A 17,492-nucleotide genomic window follows, 5' to 3' on the forward strand; every position below is an offset into this window, starting at 1 on the left:
ATCCTGCATGGGATACAGAAAATGAACTTTTACTATACAAACTAAGAACAAACGCATAATTGACTATATGGTAAATATTCACTCATTACTATATAACAGCCTGTGCACAAATATTCACTCATTACTATATAACAGCCTGTAATCTTGGGCACAGAAGAGAAATAGGTAGGAAACCGGTGTCCCTGCTACTATTCAGTAATTTACTCATAGACACTGTTAAAAGATTATCATTTCTATTACTTTCATTTTCATCTTTTTTCTTCCTGGTTAGTCAGGCTCTCCTTATTGCTTACAATAGCTACAGTGCTTGCCTCCACACCTCCCGTTTCTTCCCTTCTCAGCTCCTTACACACTAATACCAGAATAATTTCCAAGAGCACAGGGTTTTGATCATGACATGCCTTGTTGCACACCTATAACTCCTTCTCTGAAGACTTATTAGAATGCAACTGATCATAGGTGACATTTTTAAAGGATAATCCTAAATCAGCTCTAATTTATCAAAAGGGTCACTCATTTTCAAATCTGGTAATTTATTTTTATTAACTACATAGGAATACATTTCCTAAATGATTATTGCAGACCATAAAACACCTTAAGAACAAGAAGTGGCCATTATTAACTGCAGTTAGAACAATAATGTACATATGAAAGTGAATTACACTCACTGACCATTTCTATTATTTTAGTGAATACGAAAAGGAAGAATAGATTGGACAACTAAACAATAATAGAAAACATTGATATGTTTTGAATAGAAAACATAGGTAAACACCTACATAGAGGAAAAGTAAAAAGTGTAGAAAAAGTCAAAGCAAATTTAAATTTTCATACTGCTACAAAACATGTCACATAACCTAAGTTACCTTGTTCCCTCAACACAAAATAAAAATAAAAACTGCTTATAATGAGTGAAAAGCATGTTGTGCATTGATAAATATTTAAGTCATTAGTCAAAGACCAGGTATTGATTCTCATTACTCACTGGTAACAGAACTAGATAAATGACTGTAAATCAAGAATTATCTACAGCCCTGGCCGGCATGGTCAGTTGGTTGGACACCGAAAGGCTGCCACTTCTATTCTAGGTCAGGGCAAATGCCTGGGTTGAGGGCTTGGTCCCTAGTAGGAGGCATGCAGGAGGCAGCCGATTGATGTTCTCCTCTCACGTGGATGTTTCTCTCTCTCTCAAAATCAACAAAAATACAAATTAAAAAAGGATTAATTACAAAAAAATTTAAGAAATTTCCCATGAAAAATTTTTGAAACAAGATAGCTATAAATCCCACTTATTTTTAGGTGACATGGGGCTTAGCATGAGTGACTCCATTTTGGACCTGTAGTCTTGTTTTTAACAAAGCCAAATTCCTTTGTCTATAAGCATATTATTAGATTAGACTTTTTCAATAAACCTTTCTTCCTAAAATTCTATTTGCTAGTATCTTAACAAATCAATAAACTATGACTTTATAAGTAAAATCAGACTTATTGAATATTTTTTTGAATCTTTAATAAACCAAAATCCTGTTCCCAAAGCCTCAGAGGACTTGCTCTCAGGATGGTTTTAAAATCAATTTATTTATTCAAATTATAGTCCTAGTTCATGAAAAAAAGGAAACTCCCACGGAAAACACAAATATAAAAGATTATACAATATTAAATTATTACCTTAAGTTATAATTTTAAAATAATGACCAAGATTGTCTGAATGCCATTTAAGAAAAACCACTAATTTAAATAGAGAACAGTAAATATCAAATGGATTTTAAAAATTGATTTCAGAGAAGAAGGGAGAGAGAGAAATATCAATGATGAGGGGAGAGAGAATCATTGATTGGCTGCTTCCTGCACACTCTCTATTGGGGAATCAAGCCCACAACCTGGGCATTTAATCTGAGTAGGAATCAAACTGTGACCTCCTGGTTTGTAAGTCAACACTCAGCCATTGAGTCACACTGGCCAGACTGGGCCCCTCTTTTTTTAAAGCTTCCAATAATCATACACAAAAGACCAAAAAAAAAAATTGCATGGAAAATGGATTTCAATGGATAATCAAAAATTAGTGGTCAGGAACAAGACTCAATTCATACAATTACAGTATACACAGATTTTAAAAATAATAGACCCATAAGAAATTAATGGTTATGAACACCAGATAGAATGGAAATAAAATAGATAAAAGAAAAAGAGGGTATTTCTCTGCTAATAATTGTCAAATTTTTTTCTGTAAAGTACCAGGTAGTAAATACTTTAGTCTTTGTGTGTCAACTCTGCTGTAAATTAATGAACATGGCTGTATTACTATGAACTTCATTTATGGACAGTAAAATTTCATATAAATGTTCATGCATTACAAAATATCACTTTTATTTTGACTTTTTAAAACAGTTAAAATTGTAAGAACCATTACTGGATGGTGGGTTATATAAAAATGGATGGCAGGCCAGACTTGGATCATGAACCAGAATTAAGTCATCCTCTGCTCTAAGTCATATGTTTAATCACACTGTCACCCCTAAACACAAAAAGAAACTAGACTCTTACTCCCTCATTTTCTACACCTCCTGATGAAAGGACACAAAAACATCCAGAATCTTGCCTAACAGATTGAGCCTAAGTCCATTCAAACTCTGATACTACCTATCAAGTTGGAGAAAATATAGAAGAAAATGTTTAACTATAATTTGAGTATGAAATCAGCAGATTCCACAGTTGCAGCAAACTTTCCCGTCCATACAGCCCAGGTTCTGCAGTAGATCACTTATAAAGAAAACAAAAGGTTGGAGGGTGAAAACATAGATTAAGAAAAAAATTTAAAAACAAAACTAATTTTTTAAATGGGCATCACTAAACTGTATTGTCTAGAAATGCACACTTGGGTGATGAAACCATAAAATTAAATAAATTATTTTTATGCAAATCAGAAGTGTGGTTAATTCTGGAGGAAGTATAGGTGCTGTAAATGGCATAAAGTACATGGAAGGGATTCTCCAGGAGCTGGCAAAGCTCTATTTCTTGACCACAATGCCTCTCACTTCCAACCCAAGGCACCTTGATTATAGTATGGGTAGATACTATATGTATTGTGAGTAAAATATTTTTTCTCCTTTGATATTCTCTTTACTTACTATATCTATATCTACATTATAACATTTCTAGAGGCCCGGTGCAAGAAATTCATGCACAGGGGAGGAGGGGTCCCTCAGCCTGGCCCATGTTCTCTCACAATCCAGGACCCCTTGGGGGATGTCAGGCCTAAACCGGCAGTCGAACATCCCTTTCGCAATCTGGGACACTGCATGCACCAGTGACCATACTTTTCATACAGGTGAAAGGCATCTTGCTGTTGTATGGGCAGCTACATATTTTTGCCCTGATTATAAAAAGTAGTACATAACATGATCCTTCTGAGGCAGTAGTACCATTTTCTCCATCTTGTGGGTTGAAAAACTGAAGCAGAGAGAAGTTAAGTAATTAGCTTTGTCACACAGTTATAAGTGTTCAGAATCAGGGCTAACCACAAAATGTGCAAGCCAGAATCCATGCATGTCACCACTGCATCATCCTGTTTTTTCAGTGTTTGAGAAGCCTTACAAGGTTTTAATTTTTAAATCTGAGGCTGTTCCCAATCTATAGGGTAAAGTCCCTAGGCCTGGCCAGTGATCAGGACCATCTGTGGGGAGACCAGCAGGCGTAACGATCAAGGGATCCTTGCTAACACCCACCTTGGCTGGCAGCCTGGCGCCACCCACTCGCCGGCACCATTCCCTGCCACCGGCCACCTCCCTCTCGGGAGACTGTATGTGTCATAGCTGGTCATTCTGTTGGTCATTCCCAGCTTGGTAGATTTGCATATTAGGTTTTCATTATATAGAATATCACAGTATTTGATATTTGTTTTTAAGCATTCAATATTCTAGAGAAGGGGAATGAAACTAAGGTCAGATTAAATTGATAATTTCAGCTATATGAGCATTTCACACATTAAGATGCCTAATTTATACATCTAATAAATTTGACTGTGAACATGTGAAATCATATATTTAACTTTTAGATACCATCCCACTTATAAAGAATTAGTTATGACACAAAATAAATAACATTTTTTGTTATATATTCCTAGAAACTGACCTGGTTTAAGTGACAACAAATTAAAATACGAAAACAAGATAAAACTAACCAAAACCAAACCTGCTTGCTAAAAGTAACATAGGTAACAGAAAGCCATAGTTTTGAAGAGCTGGTGTGTATTAGAAAGGACCTCAGGAGCAAATACTGAAATTAGTAAAAGTGGGACAGGGTCTTCTGTTTTTGCTATAAAGTAAGAAGCGATGTTCTTTAAATAAGAAGCTTAAAAGCTAAGAAATAGGAATGAAATGTACTTTTAGTCTAATGTTATACGGACTACAGTAAATTTCAAACAAACTGTATATGTATGAATGTATATATGTACGTAATAGGCACATTTTTTACCAGTGCCTATATTTTTACCAATAAATAAAATTCTGATTCCCTTGACTTTGTCCTAGCAAAATGAACTAAAGTTCATCATACCAATTATACAATTTGACAATATGTACTCCTTGAAATTAAAGAATCCTAAAGTGATCAATTTTATTTCTAAACAGACCTCAGTCATCTCAGACTTTTTTGTTTCATAATTTCCACAAAAGAATAATTATAAAATTAATGAAATGTTGTACAGTTCTTATTTGGGAGAATAACCTGACTAAAGCAGACCACTCACTAATAAAGTGCAACTTAATAAATCATGTGGAATCTTATTTTGTTCAAACCCTTACTAACTCCTAGCACCATCTGTTACCATCAAAACTATATGACAAGATATGATATATAATTAATAGGTAAACAACAATCTAATTAAAATGGACAAATACTCCATGTTCCTGCCATTTGGGAGCTCTAATTACAGACTAAATTTTAAGCTTGAATTAAATATTTAAGCTGGAAAATTAACTTTCCTTCTCGAGCCTTGAATACATTAATACAGATATGTGAAGCGACTTCCTGATGGGAACTTAAACATGTAATTTAGTTTCATCAAAGCAGTTACTAATTGTTAAGCAGCAGTACCTTACCATATGTACACAATAGCTATTTAGAGCTGAAAAAGGTGGTTCTAAAGCACCCCTCTGCAACCCTTTCCTGACATAAATATAAAATGTATATACAGCACAGCAGTAAATACTACACATTGAAAATAAATTACTTAGAGTCTTCAGCTTCCGGTGATTTCTGAAGACGATTAGGAACTGGTCTAAATAAACAAAATATACCTATATTTGACAAGATGAAAACTGCACACAAATATAAAAAGCGTAAGATATTCAAGAACAAAAAGCATCCAGAAATAATATTAGGTCACACAAAATTGATTTTTAAAAACCCTGACCTACTGGGTCAGAGTAATGATTTAAGACACTATATCAATTCTTCTTTTCTTCCTACCTCTTCAAAGAATATAGCATACTCTGACAACAACATTATAGAAAGATTTAGAAAGATAGGTGAATCTTTTTCTAAATTTTTAAATTCATTTTGGAATGTGGGAAGCATAAGATTTCAGAGCAAATTACCCTTAATGGGCACCTGTTTAAGAAAATAAGCAATACAAGGATATAAGAAATACACAGTTTTCCTTGCTATTTTATTTTGCACATATAGAAAATGGGAGATTGGTAAGAAAAGGTGTGATCAGTTATTTGAAAAAATAAATTATTCTAATTCTTTATAAACTTAAAAACAATGATAGGTCAAATACATTAGCACAGTTTAATTATGAAAGAGAACACCTTCAAGGGGTTAGTGGAAACTGCTTTTGTTTATATATTACATATTTTGTTGTTAAACATTAAGTAGTATAACTGTTAAAACTATATTAAAAATGACCTTATTTTTGTAATTACATAGAAATAGTAGTACATTGCACTGTTTACTAGTAACATTCAAGGCCAATAACAAGAATATAATCCTTGCTTACATTAAATGTCCTATATTTGAAAATTTACCATAATTTAAGTAAATTTAAATTTAAATCATCATAAGATCTGCATTTAAGAATAAAATTTTTTTTTGTCTTTTGACAAAATAATATATATTTACTATTTTATATTTATTACTAGTGGTCCAGTGCACAAATTCATACACCAGTGGGGTCCCTCAGCCTGGCCTGCTAGATAGGGCCAAAGCAAGCTCTCTGACATCCCCCGAGGGATCCTGGATTGTGAGAGGGTACAGACCAGGCTGAGGGACCCCTGTGGAGGATCAGGGCCAGGGAGGGACTGGAGAGATTAGTCAGCCAGGGAGAGGCCACAGGAGGGCTCCAGGACGTGCCCGGTCCTTCTCGCTCAGTCCCAATCAGCTGGACCCCACAGCAAGCTAACCTACCAGTCAAAGCATCTGCCATCTGGTGCTCAGTGTATGTCATAGTGACTGGTTGACTGTCTGCCCCATGGTGGTTAGTGCACATCATATCAAGTATCATTAGCATATTACACTTTGATTGGTTGAACAGTCGAACACTTGGAGGGGGGGCGGCCCTCAGCCCGGCCTGCACCCTCGCAATCCCTGCAGGATCAAGACTAAACCAAGCAGTCGAACATCCCTCTCGCAATCCAGGACCATTGGCTCCTAACTGCCTCTGCCTGCCTGATCGCCCCTAACTGCTCACCTGCCTGTCTTATCACCCCTAACCACTTGCCTGCCAGCCTGATAGCCCCTAAACACTCTGCCAGCCTGCCTGCCTCATCCCCCCTAACCACTATGCCTGTCTGCCTGCCTCATCACCCCTAACTGCCTCTGCCTCAGCCCCAGCCACAGCAGCTTCATCTGAAAGGACATCCAGAGGGTTGTTCAGCTGTCTGGTCTAATTAGCATATATGCTTTTATTATTATAGATTATTGGTCTAGGGGTTTTTCTGTGTGTTTTCTTTTTTAATATATTTTGATATTTTACGGAGAAGAAGGTAGAGGGATAGAGAGTCAGAAACATTGATGAGAGAGAAACATCGATAAGCTGCCTCCTGCACACCTCCTACAGGGGATGTGCCCACAACCAAGGTACTAGTGCATGCCCTTGACAACAACAGGACCCTTCAGTCCACAGGCCAATGCTCTATCCATCGAGCCAAACCAGTTAGGGCTGGTCTAAGTTTTTGCTAATGAGTAAGTTTATTGTCTATATTTGGAACCAATATTTCCTTGTATCTGCTCCTTCCAAAAGTTGACAAAATTAAACTAATGCTTAAATTTCACTCATTTAAACTATAGAATATTTGATGTTGCTAGTATAGTAGTGATCCCTAACTATCTGAATGTGAAGATACTTTTTAAATTTCAAAATATATCAGAGATCTGCCCTACACACAGTTAATATACTTCACTGACAGAATACACTAACTCTATATATATATATATATATATATATATATATATATATATATATATATATATATTCCCCTAATGTTTCCTAAGGAATCATTGCCATAGACTAGCAAATTCCCACAAAAAGAAAATAAGGACACCCTCTGAACAATCTGTTGAGGTGAATATTTATTTTCATGTTATTCTATGTTACACAAAGATTAACAAACGAAGGACTATCTAAATAATACTGAGAGATTAAAAACTCCATCCTGAAGGATGTGATGGATACACTAAATCTGGCTGATTTAAGTAGCATGATTGTTTTCTGATATTAAATCAATCAACTGGAAGATAACAGAAGTTCCTCCATAATGCAGGCTAGAAAAGTCTATTCAATTTTATTTTAAATCTATGCTGTAAAAGTATATGCCATGGAATTTACTAAGATGACAACTATATAGATATGAAATTCATGACATATTGATTCAACATATTGAATTGGTTTTTAAAACCAATTTATATAAATGATTGTAATAGTCTATATTATGTTTAGCCATTGAGGCATATGGTAGCAAATTTGAATTTAATTTTAAATAAATTTACATAAATATAAAAAGTTCAGTAATTTTTATCCACCCTGCATATGAAACAGAAAAAGTAAAATAAAAAAAACAAGAGGATTGTACTTTACAAATGCACTTGAGGCTGAATTTCAAACAAACCAGAAATCTGTTTATTCTTAAAAAGAAACATAAAAAGAATTGATTTCCATAAGAAAAAAAATATTCGATAGGGAAGGTACTACTAAATATTAAACAGTAAATATTTATATTTATACATAGAATTTATAAATATATATATATATATATTCATAAGTAAATATAAATTACATTTACTATATATATTTTAAAAATTAATGTAAATCAAAAAATCCTAAACTGACGTATGGTATACACATATTCAGATGGAAATAATAATTAAGACAGGAGTACAGCCGAAACCAGTTTGGCTCAGTGGATAGAACGTTGGCCTGTGGACTGAAGGGTCCCGGGTTCAATTCTGGTCAAGGGCATGAACCTTGGTTGCGGGCACATCCCTGTTCAGGGATGTGCAGGAGGCAGTTGACCGATGATTCTCTCTCATCGATGTTTCTAACTCTTTATCCCTCTCTCTTCCTCTCTGTAAAAAATCAATAAAATATATTAAAAAAAAAAAAAAGACAGAGTACAGTAACTCAACTTTGGAGAACTTACATACTTTACAAAATGAAAGTATTTTTAAAGGCTATCAAGTTTTTCTTGATAGGTACCACAAAGTCAGAGATTTTATCCCTTGTATAAGGATGTTCCAACTTCCTAGCATTAGGGCTCAATCTATGATTAAAGAGACTGAGCCGGAAAAAACACAGGCTCTGAATATGGGGAATAAAGGTGTGAAATAAAGCAATCTTGATAACAACCATTTAAACCATTTACACCTTGACATCATCTCATCCATAGTTCCATCCAAATAATTAAAATTCTAAATATATTAAGCAAAAACTAAGATATGATCCCTAAATTTGAAGTTTACAGTTTCAGTTTATCAGAGGTATTTTCAAATGTCTACCTTTGCCAATTGCTTTACAGATATTTTTCTGATTCTCTAAACCAGTGTTTCCCAAACTTTTGACATATGTGTATCCCTTTTATAATTTTTGTAATGCTGAACACTCCTAGTACTCATGAGAATGTAGAATTAGGCGCAGCTAAGCACAGTGCAGTGCATATCCCCACCAAACTCCGGTGTAACAATACCCCCACCAAACTTTTCCGTACCTCTGTGTCTAAGGTAACACAACTAGAACTCAGATCTCTAATGCCAAATGCTGTTTATGATACTATTTTCCCTAAAACTTTGTTCTAAAAATATTCAAACATACATAAAATGCAGGAATGTTACAGTGAACATTCATATACCAACTATCACTGACATTTTACTATATTTACTTGCTTTATCACTTATCTATTCATCAGGCCATCATTTTTTTATGCATGTCAAAGTTGCAAAAGCTATATTACTTTTTCAACATTTTATTATATTTTCCAGTATGCAGAAAAGTTGAAAAAATTTTACAGTGGACACCCACCTAGAATCTTCAATTACATTTTTGAATTCTTGTTTTACTATGTCTATCTATTTGTCCACCCTTCTGTCAACCTTTCTTATATTATTTTAAATACCTAAATTATTTAATACAACTTCTAATCCTCTTCTGCAAGAGGAGAGCTAAAGGTTATTTGTATATATTTAAAACTGTTATCTTCAGCTTTATTACTTTCAGTTCAAGAAGTGTTTAGCGAAACATGCTTTGAATGTTTTATTCACCTTTTAATTTTTCTATCAGGTATAAAGACATAAACAAACCCTTCATGAGAGGGGAACTCATGTATTTCTCTTTTGAGGGGAAAAAAAGCTCTGAAATGTTTTCTCAGACTATTAGAAATATTGAAAAATAATCCATTAAAAAGAAAAAAGTCCTTGGGGGGAAAATTGCAGCGCCTGACAATTGAATAGATTTGAGAAACCTGATAGAAAGGTTACTCTGAAACTTCACTTTGCAGAAAAGTTATACTACTAAAACTAAGTAATTAGGTTATCTATATACTTTTACATAGTATTTATAGTTGTAATTCTATGGTGCACATATTTATTACATTCTATGTAATAAAAGTCTAATATGCTAAGTGTCTGGTCATCCAGTCACCTGTTCAACCAATCAAAATGTAATATGTTAATGATATGTTAAGGTTGCTCAACCACTTACTATGATGTTCACTGGGGCAGATGTTCCAACTGGTAGGTTAGCTTGCTTCTGGGGTCTCGCTGATTGGGCTGAGTGAGACAGGCTGGACACACCCTGGAGCCCTCCTGCAGTCCCTCCCCAGCTGGCCAACCTCCTGCATCTCTCCGCGGCCCTAATAGTGCACCAGTAGGGTCCCTTTGCCTGGCCTGCACCCTCTTGCAATCCAGGACCCCTCAGGGGATGTCGGAAAGGCAGTTTCAGCCCAAACTACTGGTGCACAAATTCAATTGTCATGTTCTGCTAGTAAGATTTTATTCTCAATTTACATGAAGGGATTTCAACATATCAGTATTTCCCAGAGTTTGAGCTATTAATTTAAACTAATATACCAATTTATCATACTGTCTCTCTTTATAAGGTCCCTTATACCCTCAGTACAAGTGCTTTCAAACCCACTGAAACATCTAGTTCTTTGACTTCATTTCATTTCAATCCCTTAGCACGTCTTTCTAGTTCTACTTCATTCCCTATCAACCCTAGAGTAAATGAGCTACTATTTCAACTGTTTTACCAGTATATTCTCTTTTCTTGCTCTTTCCTGAAAACTTTCCAACACTTGCCCAATCACCTTCTCTGACTTTATATTGAAATTACAAGGCCTAAGAGATCTACACCAGAAGACAAAACAGACCTCAAGGTAAAGTTTAAAATGTTGCTTCTCTAACAAAAGGAGACTATTGTCTTGCTCTTTATTCTTTCATTTTCTTTTTTTTTTTTTTTAATCCTTTTTCTTCCTATGCATCAAAGACTACAGGCAGCCACCCTGCTTGTCACTACACTCAGATATGACTGAACCCCTGCAGTTAACACAAGTGAAGTTCACATTGGAAACATGTGACCCAGAAAAGTCTTAAACACTAAAACGAACAAACAAAAACTATTTAAACATAGAAACCATTTCTTACTCCATGTTTCTCATTAAAAATTTATATTAAAACTTCTGAATTACATATGCCACTCAAAGCAATTTTCACACACACACGTCTTCCTTTGGGAAAGTATTTCACAAATGAACTTTTAGAAAAAGAATTTCAGTATGATTAGGCCAAGAGTGTCACACTACTCAACCCACAGTATTTACAGACAGTGGAAAGCATTCCAAAAGACATTTCCAGACAAATTCCAACAGAAAAAAAGAGATGGACAGCAAGCAATAACTGTCCTGGCTGGGAATTACCAGTAAATTTATCCCTATGGTGAAAGGATTTATTCTTTATGCCATGAGAACATAAGGTAAGAATAATAATTCTTCTCGCAAGTTTTGTACTCAATTCAAAATCTATTTTGCAGGGTAATATATACCAACAAAGAACGACTATAAATAAGAAAGAACTACACGGGGGGAGAGCGGGGAGAGAGAATGCAGATTTGTCCAGTGTTGCTAAGTGATTAAGCATCAGCCCATGCACCAAAGAGTCATGGGTTTGATTCCAATCAAGGGCACAGACCTGGGATGCAGGTTCAATCCCAGGCCCCAGTCTAAAAAATTAAAATATCCTCAGGTGTGGATTAACAACAACTAAAACTAATGAAAAACAAAACAATGCAAATTCTCTGAAAATAAAAGAAAATTTTAAACAAGTATGCAATGAACATCAACATTACTGATAGTTCAATTTCATTAAAAAATTGACAGAGACTTAAAAATTAAATTCCTGGCATTATAAACATGATAAATAAACAAATACTTTAGGTTAATATATTTTTCACATCAAGCACTTTATGAAATTTTTTCCTCAAAAATCTATTATTGCCATAGCCAGTGTGAATCATTGATTGGGCTTGTCCCATGCACCAAAAGGTTCAATTCCAAGTCAGGGCATATGCCCGGGTTGTAGCTTAGTCCCTGGTAAGAAGTATGTAGGAGGCAGACAATCTATGTCTTATATCAATGTTTCTCTCTCCTTCTCCCTTCTTCTCACTCGAAAACTCATTAGAAATTTTTTTTTTAAATCCATTATTATCAAAGTGTTCAATCACTAAAAATAGAATTCTATTTCTTCATTTATTTTGATACGTACTTTTACCCATCTCATAAATTATATATTTCTTGGACTTTAACAACCTATCCTCCTAGAATTTTCATATATTGGAGGGGAAAAAAGGGAAATCTTCTACACTAATAAAAGAGAATCATGCAAATTGACCATCACTTTGTGACCTCCACCAGCCAATCAGGAGTGAGTATACAAATTAACCCTACAAAGATGGTGGCCCCGTCCCGCCAGCCACTCTGGGCCTCTGGGCAGCTTGCATGCAGGTGAGGAGTGGCCAAGTAGGGTGGGACGCCTTGCTATGAGGGGGACAGCAGGGAGCAAAGGGAGCTATAGAAGCGGCGCTCTGACTGGAGCAGAGCCTGAAGGCTCCAGCTGGAGAGAAGACTGAAGGCTCTGGCTGGAGCAAAGACAGAAGGGGGCAGCCAGAGCAAAGGCCTGAGTCCTGGGTGCCTGCTGGCAGCCAGGGGAAGGAAAGACTATTGCACAAATCTTTGTGCAATGGGCCTCTAGTATATAATAAAAAGCTAATATGCAAATAGTCCCCTCAGGAGTTTCACTGATCAGGAGTTCGACTGCTTACTACGATGTGCACTGACCACCAGAGGGTGGCATGGAATGAAGGAAGGCCCAGATAGGCTCTGATTGCCCGCCAGGCCTAGGGACCCTACCCATGCACAAATTTCATGCACCGGGCCACTAGTATAAATACATCTATTTAAAAATGGATGACTTTAAAATTGATCTTTACAATATATACATCCCATGCTTTTTAAATACTTTAAAAAACAAAAAAGGAGGGGAGGGGCAAAGAGGCTTTAAAAGCATCAAGGAAATAAAGATGAACAAGTAATAAGGCACAATGTTGTAAACTATAGGTAATTTTAAGTACTTTAGGTATTTTTAAGTAAAGTTTAGTTAATTTTCTAAATTATTTTAATTTAGAAAGAAAGTCTCAGTTATAAATATATTTTTTAAAACAGAACACTATACCTTAGAGAATCTGGATAGTGGCATTTTTAAACAAGCAGCAACACAGAAAAAAATATATATAAAACACCTCCTTCTTATGCTGCATTTATTCAATTTGTGAACTCCTACTGCAAATGGTCCTTGAGACAATATTATAAAAGATTTATAAAACAAAATGGATAAATATGACCATTTATTTAAAATTCAAGCAATTTTTCAAATCTCTATTTCTATTCAGAGTGTCCAATTATCTACAAGATATATACAGGCTGCAATACAAGCTATTATGATTGATTTTTTTAAAACAAAAATACCAGCACATATATACACATAATGAATCTTATCTCCCTTCAAAGTACCCATTTTGGGCAGCTATATATCAATTCCACTGAAGAAAAATAAAAAAGAGGCATTCCTAAAATACTTTGATTAATGGATTATGTATACATCTTCCCAAGGGGACGACTTCAAAGGGAATAACACACACAGTTGAATAAATAGGCTTTGATATATTTGTTTAAAAATTCACCTAATTTATAGTCACATGTAATATAGAAAACAAGCTGTAAAAGACATGAAGTTCTCTGAACAAATAAATTTCCATTTGAAATTTAAACATTCAAAATAAATATTTTCTTGCCACCCAATAGTAAGAAAATGGAAAGTGATAAGGTATAGGAAGGTAAGTATTATAAAGTCAAATGAGGATGAAAGACCATTATGTTTACCATCTTTTGAGAATTAAGTGACTATTGAGGACAAAGAAAAAGACCTTCAAACCTACAGCAAGCATTCTATAACAAACAGCAACAAATTCACTGGAAATAGTCTTTAAAGTTTACACTGGCATATTATGTTTTACGAAACATTACTTCATCTTTTACTTTCAGTTGTAGTATATGCAGAAGTGATTCCAACTAATAAAAATTCATCAAAAAATGCAACTCATGTTTAAATGAACTACGTATAGAAAAGCACACTACTGTCAATTCAATTTTAGCATCTAAAAGACAGTAATTTTTACTCTACCCATGCAATGTTTTGAAATAGATATAATTTAAAACCTTATAACTTGTAATTACTATATTTATGCATCTAGATCTATGCATCTAGAAACATCCATACAATTTAAAATTATATATTTTCTTCAATTCATCTTAATCTAAAAACTCTTCCCAAAGTAGTTTTTATTTTTTTAAAATTTTTACAAGGCGTGTGATTTTACTTTTTCTGTTTATTTGTTATGAAAATGCTACAAAACAAATACGTTGACCACAAATCCTGGGTGTTCAATGCCTTCAATCAAACCACTACAATTAATATGAAATTCTAAATACAGAATATAATACCACATAAATACTATAACAGCCAAGTCCTGTCTAAGAAGCCATATGTTTTTTCCCATTGTTCAAAAAAAGGAGATGACTTCCCGTCACTTATGTTTCTGATTAGCAAGGTGATTTATGCCACAATCACTAAAAATGCCAGCAAGTGAATGAGAAAATGCATAGTGACTGCACCAGATGTGCACAATAAACAGGAATCCCATTGTAATCTCTGGTACTTAGTTTATATGAAGGTAATGTAGGAAACACTCTTGGATATGGCAAAGTCACTCTTTTTTTACATTTGACTATAAATGATATGAAATAAATTGTGTGTTTTATACTTTATGGCATGCATACATTGATAAATTAGGTACCGTTTTGTATCCCGACTTATCTACAAGACAAACCTGGCTAAGATCATGGGGATTAATTGCTTCAGAAGTGTGAAATGCAGCTTTTCCATTCTTTTCTGCACACTCAGTGAAGAAACAATGATTAATCACTGTTTAACTATTCTCTTGAGGATCTATAAGATTGCCAAAGCAGGACTTATCCTCATAAATCCAAAAAATACAGGTTTAGATTTGTTGCCAACAACTGAAAGCACATGAACTTAAACCCATTTGTTATCAGATTAAAATAATGTCAAGGTTTAGAACCCCACTGGTACACAATTCCCTTTTAATCGGTGACTTCAAAAGAAAATTAGATCAACACAAAGTATAATGAAAGCATTTGTATTTTATAAAATAATAAACATATCTTTTAAAAATTATAAAATATCTACAGCCTAATAAAATCAAACAACATACTACTGAACTTAAACTGATAACCATCCTTATCTATATAAATACTTCAATTCCTCTGAGCTATTTATAAAAATTAAAATACATGCTATCACATGAAAAACAATTTTCAAATGGCTCCTTCACATGGAAAATGGCTACTTATTCCAAGATATTTTATTCCAAATAGCTATAGCTGAATAACAATTATGTGGATAAAATTACTGAGCTCCAATATATTTATAAGACTTTATAAGACTGAAAATAGAAAACTCAAAACTTTAAGCCTATACTACATATGATCCAAAAATATGTAACATTTTGCACAGAAGTACATCAGAAGAGAGGTTTCAAATATATTCCAAGTAATTAAGGCTTTCAAAACATCTTCAGCCAATATTCATTACATTCTGAAGAAATTAAGTAACTTGTAAGTTGAGGCAAAATTATTTTTCACTCTATAAAACTCTGAGTACATATTTTTAATAACTGAAACCTCATTCTGTCTCAATAAAACATTAATATCATAATGGCTAAATCATTACAAATAAAAAAAAAATTTTAAATCCCCTTTAAGTGGGTCAGCTGTTCATAAACTATAAAGCAAGTATTCCTAAATGGGAATAATCTAAAAATTCAATTTTTATGTAAAATAAAAAGTCAGTTCTCAATTATAAAGGTTCCGTTTTCTATCTGTCTGATTACATGTTCATATAACTTTCTTCCTTCCAATTCATGACGCTTCTTTTCAGGTCTACTAGGTACCACAAGAAGACTAGCAGAACCACAGGAACAGGAGGTCAATTTCACTGCTCATTGTCTTTTTTAAAAGTGAGTAAAAGAAAGAGAAAGTGAAACATATTCTGTACTTTCCACATTTCACTTTTATTTTGAGTTGGCTGTTAAGCCATTATTAAAAAGTGAAAGTTATGTCTAGTTCGTGTATATTAAAAATCTAAAACATTTCTCAATAAACTTCCCAAAAAATTGATTTTCTTGACATGATCCATTTTTTAAAAGAAAACATTTAAAAATGACATTTATTTAAGTGTTAACTGAGTATCTACCACAGAGTGAATAGTTAATATTTGTTGATAACATTAAATGCATTTACATTGCATCTAATCTTGAAGCTGATGACATGCTACAGTCAATTGAAAAACAATTACCCTTTTACAAACTTCTCCCTACATTCCCAAATATCTTTAGAATTAAAATATTTCAATTCAGCACTAGCCAGTCGAAAATATATTTTTAAATATATTTTTATTGATTACAGAGAGAAAAGGAGAAGGAGAGACAGAAACATCAATGATGAGAGAGAACCATTGTTCAGTTGCCTCCTGCATGCCCCACACTGAGGATTGAACCTGCAACCCAGGTATGTGTCCTGACCAGGAATCACACTGTGACCTCCTGGTTCGATACTCAACCACTGAGCCATGCCTGGGCTGTTCGGAGATTTTTAATTATTGAAGCAATGTCCTCCTAATAATTGATCTGTTCAGATTATCTATTTCTTCATGATTCAGTCTTGGTAGGTTGTGTGTTTCTAGATATATATCCATTTCGTCTAAGTTGTCCAATTTGTTGGTATAAAATTGTTCATAGTATTCATTTATGATTCTTTGTATTTCTGTGGCATTAGTTCCAATATCTCCTCTTTCATTCCTAATTTTGAGTCCTGTCTCTTTTCTTAGTACACCTAGCTAAAGGTTTGTCTATTTTGTTTATCTTTTTAAAATAAATGGTGATTTCATTGATAGTTTTTCTTGTCATTCTAGTCTCCATTTCTTGCTCTTTATTTCCTTTCTTCCATAAACCTTGTGCTTAGTTTGTTCTTTTTATTTCTAGTTCCTTGAGGTATAAAATTCAATTGTTTATTTGAGCTCTTAAAAAAAAAAGGAATTTATCACTATGAACTTCCCTCTCAAAAATGCTTTTGCTATAGTTGGATTAGGAACAATTTTTATCTTATTTTTTCTTTCCTACACACACCAAACTTCCTATGACAACATATTACGTTTTTAATCAGAAAAATGCTTGTAACCTTTTAAAAGAATAGAAAAGCTACATAAAATGGGGGTACTAGAAGAGACCACTTTGGGAAAGTATCTGGGTTATTCTAAGCTGATATATAGGACTAAAAAAGATAAAAATGTTTTTTAAACCAAGAATGACT

At 34.0% G+C, this 17,492-nt stretch overlaps 1 protein-coding gene across 4 annotated transcripts in view; it reads right to left on the minus strand.

The window, feature by feature from the left end:
- Window positions 1-17,492, minus strand: part of TBC1D5 (TBC1 domain family member 5) — a 368,525-nt gene that overhangs the window by 260,585 nt on the left and 90,448 nt on the right. The gene's annotated exons all lie outside the window — the stretch shown is intronic.

This window comes from Pipistrellus kuhlii, unplaced genomic scaffold (assembly GCF_014108245.1).
Source record: "Pipistrellus kuhlii isolate mPipKuh1 unplaced genomic scaffold, mPipKuh1.p scaffold_m20_p_11, whole genome shotgun sequence".
NCBI lineage: Eukaryota > Metazoa > Chordata > Mammalia > Chiroptera > Vespertilionidae > Pipistrellus > Pipistrellus kuhlii.